This window comes from Talpa occidentalis, unplaced genomic scaffold (genome assembly GCF_014898055.3).
Source record: "Talpa occidentalis isolate TD23 unplaced genomic scaffold, MPIMG_talOcc4v2.1 talOcc4.12, whole genome shotgun sequence".
In the NCBI taxonomy this organism is placed as follows: Eukaryota; Metazoa; Chordata; class Mammalia; order Eulipotyphla; family Talpidae; genus Talpa; species Talpa occidentalis.
The window spans coordinates 69087290-69102311 of record NW_023601212.1 but is presented as its reverse complement, the minus strand read 5'-3'; the positions used below and the strand labels follow the sequence as shown (position 1 = coordinate 69102311).

Below are 15022 nucleotides of genomic sequence, written 5' to 3'. Positions count from 1 at the left end.
TAATTCATTGTAGTACTTCCAATGATTAATGATGTTGACTCTCTTCTTGTGTGAATATTTGCCATCCGTGTATCTCATTTGGTTAAGTATTCAGTTCAAATTATTTGCCCCCTCCACCCCATTTTTGGGGGTTGGGTGGTGAAAATAACATTGTTTCTGGCTGATTTGTAGAACCAAGGGCCCTAGTATTCCCTGTGGGGCTAGATTGAGAAGGGAGGAGAAAGAACTATCTATCTGTACGACAATTGGCTGGAAGATGACAGCTTAAACTGAGAAAAGAAACAGTGAAGGCAGGGTTTGGGATAGCAGTTGGGCACTAATAATCAGCCATCAGGGTCAGCGAATCACCAGGGTGTGCTCAGGTCTCGGAACAACTTTGTGAGCTCTGTTAAGAACATGGATCTGCAAGAAGATGTGGAACATATACACAATGGAATATTACTCAGTAATCAAAAAAGATAAACACATGCAGTTTGCAGCAACATGGATGGAGCTAGAAGGGATCATGCTCAGTGAAATAAGTCAGAAAGAAAAAGAAAAATACCGGATGGTCTCACTCATAGCAGGAATTTGGAAAACCTAAATAAGGGACCAGGAAAAAGACTGATTAATACAAAATAAAAATCAAAACCAACAAGCAACTATAAAGGGGGGGGGGGGAGAGGAAGGACTAGGGTCAAAATAAGGGGGGGTGCAATTGTATGGGGAATATAACCAAAATGAAAATGCATACATTGTGCAAAAATGAAAAATGATGTAAGAATCATAAAATAAAATATTAATTAAAAAAAAAGAACATGGATCTGTCGCGGTCACGATTGAGCCTGAATAGTCTGAAAGAGGGACGTTTTTTGGGAATTTGTTCTGCCTCGGAGAGCTTAGATGGGAACTCGTGGAATTAATTTTTCACTGTTTTCCCAGGGTCAGAAAAGACAACACTGGGACTGGGGGGTCTGTGACTACCTATGCGCCTGCTGGTCAAAAAAAGCCTAAGTTTGTTTCCGCCCGGTTTCGAACCGGGGACCTTTCGCGTGTGAGGCGAACGTGATAACCACTACACTACGGAAACGCTGCGGCGAGCGCGCTCAGCCACACTTGAAGTGTCTCTCCTGTCCGGGTTCCTGCCCCGACACAGACACTGCAAATTTCGGTGCGCTCCACCCCAGACCCATGCGACCCAACCACCACCTTGAAAAACCGACCTTGGGCCGAGCTCAGGCTTCCTTCAAGGTTTGGCCCGACCTCCCCATCCCGCAGGTCCCGAAGAAACACCGAGGGAGCGGGACCGCCAGGATCATGACACCTGATGCAGCCGCTCCCGGGCTGGGGAAAAGTGGTGCAGTGACCGCAGGCTGGAACAGACAGATGACCGGTTTGGTCAAGATCCGGAAACCTGCTCCTGCCTGAAACAATAAAAATGCACTTGCCTGCACTTAATTTAGAGGGCACTGCACACTCTCGCGTTTAATTGGTGTTTGCAGCACTGCTACAAGGAAAGTCTTTAAAGACACAGAGCTCTGTAACTGTGTCTTGCCTAAACTGGAGCAGCCCGTTAACATCAAGGAGGGTCTGCTACTCTGATATTTCCAGGCCTGTCTGGTCTTGTGTGAGCTTCACTTCATAATCGGAGTAAGCAGGAAGGAGAGAGAAGATACAGGCTGCAGAAGCTGGAGAGAGAATGCAAGACGGGTCCAAGGAGCCTCTGTGAATGGTATGTGGGGGTCTCAAAATTCCTTGACAACCGAGATCAAATAACCTCGTGGTGTGCAGGTGAAATTATCTGGGGAGATAAAGAGTAGGGACAGCTTCTGGGATACCATGTGAGAAAGGTATTTGCAAATTAAAATTAGATGGAGGAAAGAATGACCAAAAACAGCTGTGAAGACTTAACAGGATTTGGAAGATACCAGTGTCTACGGGGCTAAATGGCTCCCTGTTGGGCAACTGCTTCTGGTACTCTAATCTGGCAAGAACCTGGAGGAGAAAGTGTGTGTGGGATGAAAAAGCAACAGAGAAGGGATAGTTAAGGCGAGGAAATAACCTCCTATTCTTCTGGGTTGTTGGGCTGCTCCAGTAGTCAAATTAACATCAGGCGGATTAAAAGTGGGGGGGGGGGAATTATTTACAGACCTAACAGAAACCTGTAGAGATGTGAATCGCAAAGGCAATGAGGCAAACAGGGAGTATATATCCTGAGTTACAGAAGAGGATTGAGGCCTCCAGCTTCAAGGAGAAAGGGGGAGGGAGGCTTACATGATGAGGAGAGAGTAACTCATATGACTAAGACCACATGCTCTGTTATTAGATATTTGACCTGCCATGTAGGTTTGTTTCTGATAGGAAGGTTATTTGTGGTGAAAACAAGACAAAAGTGTAATTTTTGGTAACATTCCCGATGTTTTATTCTTCTAGGTTGTTAAGGGAGTAGTAAGATTTTCTTGTGAGACCAGAAGGCCTTGATTGGCTTCAGTCAAGCTCAAAATAATTCACATGCCCAAGTGACAGAGTGGGAAGGCCTGTTCTGAATTCCTCGGGGGAACTTATTGTGCAGGATGTTAGGAGTTGGGAGCAGTAGTGTGAGGACAATGGCATATAGAGGAGGAAGGGTCAGGCTATGTAGAATGTGAAAAGACACCTGAAAGGGTTAGTGTACAGGATTCTCAGTGCATAGTAGACACTATAAGCGTAAGACAGCTTAACAGAAAATTCATGGGCCTCCCCAGTGGCGCAGCGGTTGAGCGCTGGGTTGCGATGCTGCCTGCGGCCTCTGCAGCGCCGGTTCGATCCCCGGCTGCTCCCCGGCCACCAGAGGAGGGTCCCACATGGCGCGCAGACCTCTCCTGCCACCCGCTGCTCCCCTCAGCAGTGTACTTCGTTCGGTTCTTCTGCCTGCTCTGCTCCCCGCTCTGGCTCTGGTGAATTCTCTCACCCTCCCGCGCTTCTGACTGTACCCAGTGCATGTATAAACAAAACAAACAAACAAATAAATAAATAAATAAAAACAAAAAACAAACAAAACAAAAAAAAAAAAAAAAAACAGAAAATTCATCAATTGGCTTCAGCGTCTGAGGTAGATTTGGCTTTGGGCATTTCTTGATACACAGCTCAAAAATTTCCCTGGTTTCTCCAGTTCTTCCTCAATGTAGACTACATTTCTAGGCAGACTGTCCACTCTTTTTTTTATTTATATATACAAGAACTGGGGTACAGGCCAGAGGTGTGGGGAGGGGGTGAGAGGATTCACTAGAGACAGAGCAGAGAACAAAACAGGCAGGTTGACTGAAGTACACTGCTGAGAGGAGCAGTGGGCAGGTCAGAAGAGGTCTGCTGCGCCATGTGGGCTGCTCCCTGGCTGGCAGGGGATCGAACTCATATGCAGTGGCTGCTGATATCTTCATAGGTTGCGTCCCAAACCCCTGTGCTGCCAGGGAGGTCCAGACTGTCCACTCTTTCCCAAAGTTTCACCATCAGCAATTTGGGCCACAGTTTCCCTTATTCATATCTCGCAGGAAAACGTGCTTTTTTTTTTTTTCTATGTCAAAACTCATTATTGAACAACAATTGTACTGTAGATAAAGGGGGTGGGACATGCTGCTTAGTTTAAGGCAGTTAGGACTGACTCCTGGAATTAGGGTCAGATTAATCCTACACAAACTCTATGCTAACAAATTCAGGGTAACCCTAAGAAGGGAAAAAGAGGGGGGAATGCTGAGGTGGTTCTCTACAGAGGGTGAGACCAAGGCAGTGCATGGTGGGGAGCTGTTTCTCTGAGCATATGGTGACAGTGGCAAGTTAATGACCTCTTTCTGGTCAGAGGTGGGGGGGGCCCCTCCAACAATGGAAGCTGAAGTTCCTTCCCCATTCTGAGTTGCATCACCCCAACCCTCTGCCTTTGAGTTTCTCATAAATCTCAAGCCCCCACTGCCTTTTAAAACTGAATTCTCTCCTTGACTTTCTGCTATCCCAGAGCCCAGTATCTCCTGCTTTTGACCCTAATACCCCTGTGACTTAAGACTTCTGGGGTAGAAGACCATGGGTAGAAGTTTTCTTTGTGGTATTGATGGGGAGGCACTCATGGGGAGGCAGAATCTTATAAAACTAGTCTTCAGTTGGGGAGTTAGAGTTGCCAGATGGGAAGTGGAGAGTTAGCTTGGGTTTTCAAATGAGCTTTTATGGTTTTTAAATTTCACTCTATTAACCATGGTGCTATACAGCCTTTTCAATAGAACAACTATTTTGATTAACTACTTAGAGCATGAAGTAGGACCTGTTAGAGCTGTCAGATCGGCTTACTTAGTCGCAGAGGCTGGTGCTGACCTAATACTTGCTTTGGTCTCTGGATTCCCACTACGTGGTGAGTCCACTGATTTCCATGCTGGTCCACAGAGCAAATGCTGTGTGCACAGGCGCACAAGGCTAACAGACAGGAGTCTTGCTGGTATCTTTTCTGCTTTTGGACAGGCGTCACTGTTCCATGGGATTCCAGCTACAAAACGTATGTTCAAAGATAAAATTATTTAAACTATAAAGGACATTTCCAGATACTCTTAAATTTCTATGATGGTGTACAGTCATTCCTACGATTGTTTACTATAAAATGCTGCCCTATTAGTCTTTTTTTTTTTATTGTCTCCTAGGAAGATTTTAATAAAAATTTTAAATAGTTGAGGAAAAAGATACTGTTAATGATTGGGTAAACAACAAAATATGACAAAAACAATACAAATTTCTATATATACGCTCATTCATGTCACAAGTCTATTCAGAAGGCGATATATAGAAAAGGAAGATAGAACTCTGAAAAATAATTTACAAGGGAAGTTCTTTATAACTATCAGTTCTAAAATATCATCTTCCTTTAAAAAAAATTTAAGACTACAATAGTAGACATCTCCTTCACTGTTGCAACTACTGTAAATTTGTCAGCAAAGAAGTTAAGTACCAATATAATTTTTATTTAAGCTTTAACACATAAGGGAACAATTACAGATTATAAACCTGATCTTACAAAACGTCACTCCAACTGTCTTCAGTCCTGTTCAGTTCCAGACAGATTTCCAAGACTGTCACTCAGTCTATCCATAATAGGCCCTATTAGTCTTAATGGCAGTTCCTGGTGGTCTAGTGGTTAGGATTCGGTGCTTATACCATCGCGGCCCATGTTGAATTGTTGCTCCAGCTGGCGAAGCCTGGAGTACAAGCCAGGAGGTGTGCCACCTGAGGCCAACAAGTGATTACACGGATGAACACTCTTGCCTGCCTGGGCCAAGGTCAGGGATCCTCAGATGAGATCAGTGTCACCTTCTCCCTGGTGGTCAAAAATTCAGTTCCGAGAAGCACAGGAAGAGGTCCCTGGGGCCTGTTATATATAATCTATTTTAATATGATCATTCTTGATCAGTTAATTAAAAGTTAGCTAATTAATGTATAGAAATGTGTACTTACTTCTACAAAACAAAAGAAGAAAATGCAGTGGATGTGGTGAAATGACCTGGGCTGTTCACATCTCTGGTGATCTAGGGAAATTACATCCATTACTAAAACGGTGTCTATGCAAGCAAATCCTAATAGAAAGAAATCATTTGAAAGAACTCACTTGTTAAGTGCAGAAATAACTTGTATTGGAAAAATGTGGAGTAAGTTTAGGTGAGTTTGAATCTGTTCTGATTTTTTTCCCCTTTTTCACTGGCACTTTGCTCCCCAGGTGAAGGCTTACTTAAGGTTGTTGGGGTGACAGGTGGGGTGTGTGGTGCTTTGCGAGAGGTTTGTGAGGAGGGGGAAAAAATTTCCCTGACCGGGAATTGAACCCGGGCCGCGGCGGTGAAAGCGCCGAATCCTAGCCACTAGACCACCAGGGAAAGATGATGATCTGCTTTAGACAGTACTTCTACAAAAGATCATTTGCAATAATTTCGCTCCATGTTAGAAATTCATGGATGTCTGCAAAATGCTTCAAAGTGGTGTGTGGTGCTGGGTGAGATGTTTACAGGAGTTTCTCTCCTTTTCCTCCCTTCCTCCCTACTTCCCACCGTCCCTGTCTCGCTTCATTTCTTCTTACTGGTTCTCTCTTTCTCTGTCTCTCTGTCCTTTCTTTATTCATTCCTAAAATCTGTGCTCTCCCCTTTCTATAGTTTCCTAATGGTTGAGGAAAATACCATTTTGCTCCCTCTCTTTCTCCCCTCCCGAAGGATGCTATCCCTGATCTCGTCCAAATATACCTCCCTCTAGCGGAGAAGGATCTATATTCAGGCTGTCCATGGGAAGCTCCCAGGGGCACACACTCCTGTTCTAGGCTGGAGTCTGTTCTTTGGGACATGGGACTGTCCTGCACAAATGCCTGAGATCTGATTTGGCCTCTTTACCCACCAGCACCTGTGCAGGAGAGGATGGCTAGATGGCCAAAGGAAAGCTGTGTGTAAGGGTGTGGACAGAACTCTGTCGTGGGGGTGTGGAGTCCACACACCTGCACATGATCCCTGTCAGTACAGGAAGGAGTGGGAGAATAGAGGGTCCTCCCTGTGCGACTATCTAGGGCATAGAATTGTAAGGAGTCCAAATTCTAAATGCAAATCTGGCCTCATCGGTCCTTAAGAAGGTATTTTTAATGGTTTCTCCAGAAGTTTCCTCCTTGTGGGACCATGGAGCTCATACCTTTGGTGGTAGCAGCTCCAGCAGCAGCAACACTTACTTTAAGGAATGGTGGGGACTGAAGCAGGACCTGCAACAGACTAGAGACCCCCCACCCCCACCCCACAGCGTTTCAGATATTCTGATAGAGGAGGACCCCAGGCAACATTAGATCTTCACATTTTCTAGACATCTCGCATCTCTGCCCTCTTTGAGTCTTCTCCAAATTAGTAGGAAATCTGTGATGGTCAATGTATATCCATTAAACTCTTAGAGTAAATAAGGAGTTGACTAAAGCTTTGAAACAGAAACCAGATGATGCACAATAGTACTCGCAAAGAGCTCAGTGTCACATTTTGGGAATTATTGTGATGTTGTTATTGATGCAAAGAAATCTCTTGAACTTAGTCCAACTAATTCCACTGCTATGCTGAGAAACAGGACGTGAGAACACCATGAAAAACAACAATGTATATTGCTGTTTTTGGAAACATGCAGGGGGATAGAAATTAATATAGATATTGATTTCATTGTCTGGATTAAAAGGTGTGAAGTAGTTCAGAATGAATCACAATCTGAGGTATCTGCAGCCCGGCAGATTTATCAGTTAAAAATTAATTATGACTGGTATCAAACAGGTTCTAAAGAATCCTTACACTTATGATCAAGAATGTTCAGGAGAATGATGTGAATGTGGAATTTTCAGAAAGAGTTCTCTGCTTTGGTGAAACATCCCTCTGAAGAGGATTATAATTTGAAACTGAGACTTCATCCGATGATACCAGAACAGAGCACATTTAAAGTATTTTCAACAAAAATGGAAACTCATGCGAAAAAAAAAAACAGAGACTGTGAGATGGGAAAAGCTGGATGGGCAAGATGTTTTGCCTAAGCAAAACAGTTCATAGCAGATGTAAATAACCTATATCCATCATCATGTAACTTTGCAAGAAGTTGGGATATATTGGTTGGTGAGATCAAAGAAGAAGAAAAGGACGAAAAGTTGGAGGGGATGCAGATTTAAACAAGTAATTTCAGTATATCTGTTCAGAAGTGAAATATGCCATGAACAAATCATCTATGCAGTCTGGTGGCACAATTTTTAGTTCCAATTGGTTTGATGTTGGTAAAAGAAAACTGAGATCAATCCTCCTGTGCAGCTCCCGGAACAAGTCCACATACATATTCAGGTCACTCCCCCTGGTTGCCAGGATGCAGCTCAGAGGTGCCATAGCCATCCAAGACCACTAAGAACGTGGAACGCAGAACTAAACGCAGAAATCAGTGGAATGAACTCAGCAGGCTCAAGCGCGGTGGCTGGCAGCAGGGGAACGTCAGGTAGCCCTATGACACGGGGGCAGGTGCGAGTCGCCAGCCAACACCACGACCTCTACCATACCTCCGCTCCTCCCCAGCCCAGCGAGAAGGAAGGGAGGGAGGCACCGCTGACTAGTAACCAGGTGGGGCCTGGCGAAGTCGGTGCTGCCGGAGAGTGCAAACACGAGCGGTGCCGGGAGCTGTGAGCAGGAATTGCTAGAGGTGGGTGGAGGAGCGTGTACATGGTGGGAGGGAAGCTGCCCTGGCCGCTGGAGTTCCTGGCCCAGGAAGAGCGGGAGCGAGGGTTGCGGCAGATGTGGAGGTGGGAAGACACCGAAGGCCTGCCTCGGGTAGGAGAGAGACTAGCTACCCCCGAGCGTTGGCCGAAAGGTATGGACAGGTGCAGGATGCACGATAGGGCGCAGGCCTGAAGTCACAGGAAAGTGGCAGATTCGAGTGGTCTCCAGCGGTCCCCAGCTTCCAGCACTCTTTGGTGCGTTGCGGAGTCGACTAAAAGATTGTGCAAAGACACTGTAGTGAAAGAGGAAAAAAAAAAAAAAAAAAGCTTCCCTGACCGGGAATCGAACCCGGGCCGCGGCGGTGAGAGCGCCGAATCCTAACCACTAGACCACCAGGGAAAGTCAAGCTGGGTTTCTGCCTGGCGCCTCCTGGTCGCAGCGTATCTTCGACGCCGCCTTTGTGCTGGTCATGGTGGAGGTGGCCTCCTGCCTCAGATCCACAGGACGCGCTCCTGGAAGTGCATTCTGCAAATCCCAATCCCACGCCCAGCATCTCCGCCAGCCCACCCTGGCAATGCACCTGCCCCGGCCCTACATGTGCTCCTAATTTGGCTCAAAAGCACTGCCTGCGCCCACTGCTGCCCGCGCTGGAGTTGCAGGAGGGGTTGGCCGGAAGATATACCTCACAACTGCGGTGGCCGGACTCCAGCCCTGCTCAAATGCTTGGAGGGAAGCTATGCTCACCACTATACCACCAACACCGCGGAGTGCAGCCCATCCCAAGAAGCTGGCCCGGGCCTGGCATCAGCGCACTGTTGCTGCTACCTCGCTTTGGCCTGTCCGCTGGCTACGGCTCTGTGCTGCCACAGGCGCGTGACACATGTCAGCCAGCCCTCCCCACCACTGCAACACCCACCACCCCACCACCTCCACCCTTGTACAACCTTGCCTGCCCCCCCCCCCACACACACACATAAACCCACTGCTGCCCTCCACGGCAGCCCCGCTGCCTTGGTGGGAAGGTCTTTCTGACGAGCTGGGCTGGGTGTGGGCGGCAGGAGGATGGCACTGGGCATAGTTAGGCGTGGGTAGGGACCCTTCACCTAGGTAGTGCGGCGGAAGGTGGACAAGAAGGGTCCTGGGGAAGGGCTGCTGAGAGCCATAGAGAGGTGACAGGTGACCAAAAAAAAAAGCAATACCTGGCCTCCCTCCCCGTGGGGGAGTTGAACCCGAGTCTCCCACTTGACAGATGGGGATACTCACCACTATATTAACCAGAACAACATCGGCTTTCCTCATGCCATCTGCTCTCTGTCACGTCCCCTTTGCCACCCCTACTGCCCACGGCCCCACCAGCTCCCTGTCTGGCCCACCCAACACAAGTGCCTACCGCCCCCCACCCTGCCCCGCCACCTCCCTCACTGGATCCGATGACCCCGGACCCCAACTCAGTTCCACACTCGAATTCGAACTCAGGCCCGCATGTGCTGAAATTCCCCAGGGCACGCCACCAAGGCTGGAGTGGCCTGGGGAATGGCGTGGGAGGTCCGAGAGAACAAGGCCAGGTGGCCAGCACGGGTTGGGGGCACAGCCAGATAAGAAAGGCGAGGCCATCTGCGGTGGCACCAGCCCACTCAACTGCCCTTACTCGGTCCCTGGCGCAGCCAGAGAGCCGCCCACCAGGCCCAACTTGTCCAGGCGCCCATGCCAAAGGTGCAGACATGTGGTATAGGTGCCCGCCAGGAGGGATGCAGCAAGAGTAGGCTTGCAGTCAGGATGGCCGAGCAGTGTAAGGCACTGAGTTCAGGTCACAATCTCCCCTGGAGGCGTGGGTTCAAATCCCACTCCTGACAAACCCATCTTTTTCTGCCACCAGAGCACTTGACACCTCTCACTGCCCTTCCTGGCGGCCATGCTCTCCTGCAGCACCTCCCAAATCCGGTCACAGCACTAACACCATTCCTCACTCCTGGCCCGCTCACCCCTCCGCCTACCCCCACCACCATACACAAAACTCTCTGAAGCAGCAGTGCTTCAGGAAGCACCCGAGCAGGGCGGTTTTTGCCCTCAGCTGGCACTTTACCTCACCCGATGAGTGTTTCCAAAAATGACAAGGGCACAGGCCCCACAGCCCCCACAACCAAATGTGCTAATGCAAATTTGAGGGTGAGACCCACTGGACTGTAGAGGGAAAGCTGAGCTCCGCAACAGACCTGGGTCTCCCTTTCAGTTCCTGCAGACGGCACCCCTGGACCAGATCTATCAAGCCCTCAGTATATGGGGCAGTTAAGTGGACATCGTCTTGGCAGCCAGCCCCGCAGCCTGCCCACACTCATTTCACCAATGTTTTCCGAAGTCCATTGCCCTCCTGTCCTAGGGCCATGCGGTGACAATGTTCCACAAATGCAGTGTCTTGGAACCACAGAAAGCTAATAATCACTCACCAGGCCAGAGATCACTCAGACATCCAAATGGTGATTCCCTAGGTTACAAAGTAAGTGTTGGCAGGGCCAATTCCCCTCAGATGCTTTAGGGTACCCTCTCCACCTCAGGGCCTCATGGCCAGCCACCAATCCTGGAACATGTGCAGCCCAGCCATCCACCACACAGCCCATGAGCCTCAGCCCAGCCAGGATGGTTGCTCCAATGGGGGTCGTAGGAGTCCCGTCCTCCTCCCATCCCCTCTACCACCACACCCCCCTACCCTGCCACTCACCTCCCCACCATACAGACAAACTTGGACAGCCCAGACCAGCACTGACCACCGACCTGTGCACCACACCGCATCTGCAAGCAGGACCCAGCTGCTGTCTAGTCGAGAACCGGGAGCCCTCTCACAGGGGGATCCAGTCAAACCTCAAAATACACAGCTGAGAAAGTGCTCATGCCCCCTCGCCTCCCAACCACACTCCAGAGCCAGATTGGGGGGAGAGCCATGTGTGAAAGTGCAGAAGACAGGCTCCCATGGACAGGTTGGAGATGTCCAACATGCAGCTGCAGAGAAAACTGCAGCAGTGGCCATTTCTGTGCATCCAGCTTCAACCCAGGGGGGAAATGCAGCCATCAAATGACTTTGGGAGAAGGCCTGTGATGGTCACTCAAGGGAACCTCCGGTGGGACACCTGCCCTGCATCAATCCCCAACACCACTTTCCAGTAGCATTCAAGGTACAGGCCATGCTTAACACTGCCCATGCTTCCTGTGGGGACCACAGAAATCGTGCAGCAGCCCTGGATAGCAGAGAAAGCTTGAGGCTGACTGTGTCTACTCCCTTTCTTTCCCTTTTTTCTTGAAATCCTCCATTGCTCAGTGGTTGGGTGTACGCCTTGCCCTCGGGCCCTACCCATGGGTGGAACCACTGCCTCAGTGGAGCAGATGGCCCCTGCACAGACATCAGTGAGCCACGATGACTGATGGCCAGGGCTGAGAGGCAGCGTCTGGTAATGGCTACCATTGGTGCATGGGTGGTTCAGTGGTAGAATTCTCGCCTGCCACGCGGGAGGCCCGGGTTCGATTCCCGGCCCATGCAGCAGGACATCCCTTTTTGGCCCAGTCTCCCTCCTTCTGGCACCAGCTGCAACCTCCTGGGCTCAGCCACTCCACAGCACCCTGAGTCCACTGTGGCACAACCAGTCCCTCTCTAGCCGAGATGAGCAGGAGCAAAGGGTGCCTCCAAAGTGGAGGTGGGGATACATCGAAGGCATCAAGTGGCCGAGCAACCTTGGTGCGAGCTGCATGATAGGATGCTGTGCGGGAGTGCAGGGTGGCGGCAGGCTGGAGTGGTCTCTTGGTGTGTGGCAGTCATGGCTGAAAGAGCAAGAGCACGCGGGGAGGTGCGGAACAAGAGAAAAAACTTCTTTGAGAAAAAAATAAATTATTGATTTATATAGCTGAAAAATAATTCCTGTGAAGGTGTTAGTTAAAAACATGTTCTATATTAAATTTATGGTTCATGTGAAAAAAAACACACACACACAAAAAAAAACTTCTTTGGGAATTAAAACCCAGACGTGGGGGTGAAAGTGAGAAATCCTAACCACTAGACCAGCAGGGGGTTTCTGGGTGTCCTCTTGGCTGGTAACTCCTCATTCCTGTGCATCCTCTATGTAGCCTCGATGTTGCTGGTGCTGCTGGTTGTGGTGGTGTTGGTAGAGATGGTAGGAGCTGCCTCTCGACGTTACTGCCAGCAAATGTCGCACATCCCACATCCCACACCTCTACTCCCCATGCCACCATACCCCCACTCCCAGTTCCTCCGCCAGCCGCCAGCTGGCCGTCCCAGCCCTAGTACTCTTGAAGTTCAGGTAAAAGCACTATACTGCCGCTTCGGGCCCGCACCACAACTGGCAAAGGGCTGGGCAAAAGGTACACCTTGCTGGTGTGTTGGCCAGGAATTGAACCCAGGTCAACTGCTAGGAAGGCAGCTATGCTCACCACTTTACCACCAATGTCACACTGCACAGACTGCCCCATGATGCCGGCCTTGGCCTGGCACTAGTGCACTGTCAATGGTGTGTGGCAGTGGCCTGCAGGCAGGATATACCTGTGCATGACACACATCTGCAAGCCCTCCCCATGACCGCAACGTCCACCCCACTACATCCACCCCTCCACACCACTTCACTTCCCCAGCACATAAACCCGTAGCTGCCCTCCACCGCCAGCCAGGCTGACTCTGTGGGGATGGTCTTTCTGAGTAGTTGGGTTGTGAGTACACAGCGGGAAGATGGTGGGGGGCACGCTTAGGCATGGGTAGGGCCCCTGCACCGGGCTGGCGGGGTGAATGGTGGACAAAAAGGGCCCTAGGGGGTGCTTAATGCAGCTATAGAGCTGTGACTGACCAAAAAGGAAAGCCCAGCCTCCCTGTCGGGGAATCAAACACTGGTCTCCCGCATGACAGGCAGGGATATTCACCACTATACTAACGATAATAGCACAGCCTTTCCCTGCTGTCTGCTCTCTGTCTTGTCACCCGTGCCTACCACTCTCTCCCTCCAGCCCAACTGCTCCCTGTCTGGCCCACACAGCACGGGCATGCCCTGCACCCCTCCCGCCATGTCCCGAAGCGCTCTGAGGTGCACGGACCAGGATCCAATTCCGGGCTCAGACTCTGAACTGCGCAGCCCTGAAATTCCCGAGGGGAGCCGTCTGTCCCGCCAAGGCCGCAGTGGCTGGGGGATGGGCGTCGGAGGTCCGAAAGCGCAAGGCGAGGTGGCCAGTCAGAGGTGGGCACAGCCTACCAAGAGAGGGTCGGCCGCCCGCGGTGGTACCAGCCCACTCTGCCGGCCTTGTTCGCATCCCTGGCACCCGCCAGGCCCAGCTGCGCCAGCACCCCAGGCCAAACACAAGGCTGTGGACTGCCAGTACCGGTTGCAGCCCTAGTGCAGTGGCAGATGTAAAGCTGCAGTCAGGATGGCCGAGCGGTCTAAGGCGCTGCGTTCAGGTCGCAGTCTCCCCTGGAGGCGTGGGTTCGAATCCCACTCCTGACAAATTCACATTTTGGTCCACAGAGGCCCTTGACAGCCTCTCAATACTATTCCTGGCGACCCTGCCTTCCTGCAGCCTCTCCTAAGTCCAGCTTGAAACCACCACCCCTCCACCTCCCACTCCAACCCCACAACACACCTCTCCAAAGCAGGCACAGGCCCCACAGGCCCCCACAACCAGTATGTTAATGCAAATTTCAGGGTGAGAACCACAGGACTGGTAGAGGGAAAGCTGAGCTCCCTTTCAGTTCCTGCAGATGGCACCCCTGGACGAGGTGCATCAAGCCCTCAGTATATGGGCCTGTAAGTGGACATCCTGTCAGAACTGAGCCTCAGCTGCCAGTCCACACTCATTTCCATAAAGTTTTCTGAAGCCCGCAGTGCTCCTGTCCAAAGGCCACACCTGGTCAATACTCCACAAGTCTCATGTCTCAGAAACACAGAAACATAATCACTCACCCGTCTGAGGTCACTCAGACATTCAAATTGTGTTTCCCTGGGTTACAAAGCAGATGTCAGCGGGCCATGCTCCCAGCCAGCAATCCACACATGCCGGGAACCAGCCTCCGGCAAAATGTCGTGTCAGGGGTTCCTGAAAGGATGAGACGGCGTCGGCGAAAACGGAAGGGCTAAGGGGAAGGAGATGAGGTAGAATGAGGAGAAACTGACACTTGGTGAGGTGCTAGTATCTTCTGCCGAGAGACTCAGCAGGTCTTTATTTATTCATTATTAGTAATAAAAAAAATACATTTTCATGTGTAAAGCAGAAACAATTAGTGTATTATGTTCCCATAGACTACTGGCTCCTACAGGTCCCAGCTAGACGGTAGCCTTCAAGGTTAATAGATAAAAAACCAGACCTAACACTAAAACTTATTATTTCAGCTAGACAATTAATTAAGACAGTGGTTAGCCGCCAGTACATCCCTATTGGCTAAAGCCTCAGCATCAAAAGACTATTTTATTCACATGGCTTTCAGTCAGAGACCAGCTGCTACTCAGCTATCAGAACTTTTTCTACCTACAAACTTCTTAACGCAGTTAACTTCATTTAAAAACTTTCCTAAGAAACATCTAGAGAAAACAAAAAAGAAGGACCTACTATAATTGTTGTATTGCAATGCTTGTCAGGCATGCTCAATAAGTTGTCTCCCATTGTCAAGTGGGCCAAATTGTTTAATAATTAGTTTCTAACAGATAATTTTCCATGCCGTTTATTTGCAGTATACTGATGCATATAATGTAGTGCCTAATGTACTTTTTGGGAAATTTTTCTCTTTTTATGACCAAGAACAAAAAGTGAAGGAATGTTAGATCTTCATCCCCACAGTGTGAGGCACAAGGAATCTTCAG

General features: G+C 49.6%; 5 non-coding genes and 1 pseudogene across 5 annotated transcripts; 3 read left to right on the top strand and 3 right to left on the bottom strand.

The window, feature by feature from the left end:
• Nucleotides 1–996: 996 nt before the first annotated feature.
• TRNAV-CAC (transfer RNA valine (anticodon CAC)) lies at nucleotides 997–1069 on the bottom strand. The gene has a single exon. It is a non-coding gene; the product is annotated as a tRNA-Val (tRNA).
• A 4560-nt stretch (nucleotides 1070–5629) lies between these two features.
• LOC119242284 (protein SGT1 homolog) lies at nucleotides 5630–8150 on the top strand (annotated as a pseudogene).
• TRNAE-UUC (transfer RNA glutamic acid (anticodon UUC)) lies at nucleotides 5787–5858 on the bottom strand. Its single transcript has one exon. It is a non-coding gene; the product is annotated as a tRNA-Glu (tRNA).
• A 360-nt stretch (nucleotides 8151–8510) lies between the features above and the next one.
• TRNAE-CUC (transfer RNA glutamic acid (anticodon CUC)) lies at nucleotides 8511–8582 on the bottom strand. Its single transcript has one exon. It is a non-coding gene; the product is annotated as a tRNA-Glu (tRNA).
• Nucleotides 8583–11641: 3059 nt separating this feature from the next.
• TRNAG-GCC (transfer RNA glycine (anticodon GCC)) lies at nucleotides 11642–11712 on the top strand. The gene has a single exon. It is a non-coding gene; the product is annotated as a tRNA-Gly (tRNA).
• Nucleotides 11713–13589: 1877 nt separating this feature from the next.
• Nucleotides 13590–13672, top strand: TRNAL-CAG (transfer RNA leucine (anticodon CAG)). Its single transcript has one exon. It is a non-coding gene; the product is annotated as a tRNA-Leu (tRNA).
• Nucleotides 13673–15022: the final 1350 nt, after the last annotated feature.